The sequence below is a fragment of the Elephantulus edwardii genome, unplaced genomic scaffold, assembly GCF_000299155.1.
Source record: "Elephantulus edwardii isolate Elephantulus edwardi_28Jun2011 unplaced genomic scaffold, EleEdw1.0 scaffold00060, whole genome shotgun sequence".
NCBI lineage: Eukaryota > Metazoa > Chordata > Mammalia > Macroscelidea > Macroscelididae > Elephantulus > Elephantulus edwardii.
The window spans coordinates 13,204,722-13,208,597 of NW_006399810.1; the positions used below are offsets into that span (position 1 = coordinate 13,204,722).

The following is a 3,876-nucleotide window of genomic DNA, read 5'->3' on the forward strand; positions in this document are numbered from 1 at the left end:
AGTGAGACTGGCACAGGATAGAGCAGGGTTTAGGGCTGTTGTACACAGGGTCGCTATGAGTCGCAAACGACTCGACGGCACATAACAACAACAACAACATGCTATAGTGCAATGGTGTTATAGTACAATTATAGTTTAAGGACAGTGCTGAAGAACCCATCAGTGTAAGGCTTTTACTAACACTTCCAAATTCTCCATGTGGATCTTACTCATTTAATGAGAAATTTCACTAGGAAATATAAAAAAGCACCAGTTCAGTTTTTACCTGAAACCACAGGTGGTGGCTGTAACCTGCGTGCCATTGAGCTGGAGCTGACCCACAGCTGACCCTCTAGGGGGTTTTCAGAGTCAATAAATCAGAAGGAGAGGAAACTGCCCATCTTTCTCTCAGGAAGTGGATTCAAACCCTGTGCCTCTGTGTTGGTAGGGTAAACCCCCCAAAATCACTCTCTTAAAATACAGCATACTTTCTATAACAAAGAAAGCTGTTTAAATTATTTGAAAATTAATGCTTCTGTTAATTCACTAAGAAAATGTATACTTTCTTTTTTTTTTTAACGGTCACACACCTCTCTCTATTGTGGGCAGAAGGTGGGACACTTCCAGCACTAGTTAATAAAAAACATCACAAATACTAAATAACAAAAGCAGGGATTCAGTGCAGCTCTCAGGTGGATACCCTTGGCAGTCATACATAGATGCCGATCCAGAGCAGCAGGAAGAGGACCCCAAAGCCCATGAACAGGAGGACACCAAGGAGATCGGCAGCTCTTTGTAGATGCCCCGTGTGTACTTGGTATAGGTTACCTCGTAAAAGAAGAACCAGGTGGTGAAGAACATGCACCACGATCAGATGTGGGAAGACAGCCGGATTAACCGGGCTGGTGTACTGCTCATGGCCTCAAGCTCCATCTTGCCGGGTTCTGAGCAAGCCACTGCTAAAAGAATCTTATTATGAAGTCTTCCAGAATTTCATCTTTTCTATGAAAGATATACCATTTATTGCTTCATTTATTTTTTAAATGAGCTTAAATTTCAATTTAGGTAGATTAGTAGTAAAGAATTGCACTGACAACACAAAAGTATGCAGTTCTAATCCACCAGCTGCTCCATGGGAGAAAAATGGGCAATTGTCTCCTGTGTGATTTGTTGTTGTTGTGTACCATCGAGTAGGAACCGACCCATAGTTGACCCTTCAGTGGGTTTTCAGAGGCAGTAATCACCTGTGAGGAAATTGCCCATTTTTCTCCAGAGAAAAAGGTGGCAGATTTGAACCTGTCTTTGGAATTGCAGCATAGATTCTTACCACTAGACCCTCAAACCCCCATCTTATGTGATTTACTACCTCTGAAAACCTGCTGGAGGGCCAGTTCTGACCTGACTGCCCAAGAAGTTCTTAAGTATAGTATGACACAGAAGTTTAGGCCAGGACTTCTATTCAGCGCAGAATAAAAGCAAGGACTCTTTGTAACTCTGCTCAGGAGAATAATTAGATACCACTTCATGACAATAATAACACCAATAAATTTATTTACTGTTTTTCATGTAAGCATAGGCCTATGAATGATCTCTTCCAGATCTGAGGTGTTACTTAGAAACTTAAAAAAAAACTATTAATAATTAGTTAATGACATGGACTAAATTCTGTCACTGAAAAAAATAGATATATGTAATGATACAATGTGGAACTTTCATAACAATCCTGCATGATCTGATAAACTAAGCAGCTACGAAAGGATTAAAGGTGAAAGGCAACACTCCTCCCTCCCATCAAAGCCCTGATCTGAGGGAAGGAAAGTTTCTCTGGGGTGTGGTATGTAATACCTTTTATCTCTTAAGAGCTACAGGAGGAGAAAAGGGAGCAGAAGCCTTAGTATCACCAAGAAATAATGGCCAGGAGCAGACTGTGTCCATTTGGACTGACCAGCCTCCAGCACGAAGCTCCTTGGCCTGAAGAAGGCCAAGACATAGGGAGATTTCTTTGGAATGCCAGTTCTACCGATAATTGAAGGAACCAAGGACCTTTCCCTAGAACCACAGCTACAGAAAGGGCCTTCTCCTAGACGGTGAACCTTAAATTTGGACTTTCAGGCTCTTAAATGATGTGGCTATCATTTACTGTCAAGTTGGAACCAAGTCATAGCTGACCCTCCAGGGGGGTTTCAGAGGCAGTAATAACATGGAGGAGAATGCCCATCTTTATCCCATAGAGCAGCCAACGAATTTGAACACGAGCCTTTGGGTTGGCAGCACCATTCCTTACCACTCAGCCACCTCAAACTATAGGAGAATGAATTTCTCTTTTTTAAAATCACCCACTGTGGTATCTCTATCATTGTAGCACTAATCAACCATGACATCTAACAAAATTCTTAAGTCATTTAGAATATATATCATTGAGTTCAGAAATAAGTCACGCAAATGAAATATTTGAGAACCTTAGTTTAAACTGAGGTTTTGGTGTGGGTCACCTCAATCTCACAAACTAAAATTAGTCCCAGAATAGAAAGCTTGTCTTCTCCTTCCCTTCACCACAGATAAAAACAATGTGGTTGGGTTTTATTTAAAATTCAAATCAGATATTACTATTCCATTTCATATGCTTATGTTTTGACTGTAACAGATGAGGAAATAGATGTGAAATCATAACACTGAATTAACTGCATATGCTCTATATAGAATATGGAATAAATTATCATTTTACATTAAAAAAAACCAAAACCAATCCAACAATACAGAACTGTGAAGACAGAGTTAAAATATCCTACAACAGTAAAAAGTGATAGGAATATCAAACAACTACATTGATTTAAAAATTATATCATGTTTAACATTTTACAATGAATTTTTTAATTTCTATGAGAAGGGCTCACATGATATTTTCTAAGACTTTAACTGCATTGTTTCACACAGATGTCTCTAGTTAAAATCTTAGGCATTCTATGAGTCAGAGAAATATACCTGCCTAAAATCTATTTGTTTTTTCTTTTGAATCCTTTATTTGTTTGCAATGATGAAAAAGCTTGAGCAAATAATTGGTGCATAAAAAGACTAGGATATTTTCCCCTCTGAATATACATACTTATCTTTACTGGATGTACAAAACAAAGATTCCTGTACATCTATCCCAACTTTACTCTGTGGGTCACTTAGAAATATTTAAAAACAAATGAACAGAACAAAAAAAATCTGTTTTGGAGAAAGTACAGCCAGAGTGCACTTCTTGCGTGCTTTGAGTATGTGTCAAAAGGGCACGAGGTGTCAGCTGCTTGGAAAAGACTGGGAACGGTTGCAGATCACTGACAGAAAAAAATGACCCTCAGGGAGACTGACACAGTGATTCCAACAATAGCAGTAAGTTTGAGTGAGCTCATGAGAAAAGTCCAGGATAGGGCAAAGTTTTGATCTGTTACTAAGGTCATTAGCAGTTCAAGTCAACTCCACAGCACCTAACAAGTCCTTCCAAGAGGGTTATCTAACTGTAGTTTATTTCTGAATTAAAATATTGAGCAGAAAAAAAAAATAAAGAACTCATAAATAATTCAGTACAAGTTAGAACCATTTCCTTGAGGCTGGGCTCTATGAAGAGAAATATGGGGTCAAGATTGGAGGAAGATCTATCAACAATCTGTATTATGCAGGTGACACAACCCTCCTTGCTGAAACTGAGGAGGAACTAAAGTGCTTGCTGCAGAGGGTCAAGGACTGCAGCCTCCAATATGGATTGAGGCTCAATGTCAAGAAGACGAAGAATCTCACCACTGGACCAATTGGCAGCATCAGGATGGATGGTGAAGAGATTGAGATTGTACACAGCTTTAGTTTGCTAGGCTCCACAGTCAACAGTCTTGGCACCAGCAGCCAGGAAATTAAAAG

The 3,876-nt window shown here is 39.4% G+C and overlaps 1 protein-coding gene and 1 pseudogene across 1 annotated transcript in view; both read right to left on the minus strand.

Annotated features, from left to right (window-relative positions):
* The window catches only part of LOC102865910 (extended synaptotagmin-2-like), a 183,440-nt gene that overhangs the window by 151,697 nt on the left and 27,867 nt on the right, over positions 1-3,876 (minus strand). The gene's annotated exons all lie outside the window — the stretch shown is intronic.
* On the minus strand, positions 689-912 carry LOC102864708 (annotated as a pseudogene).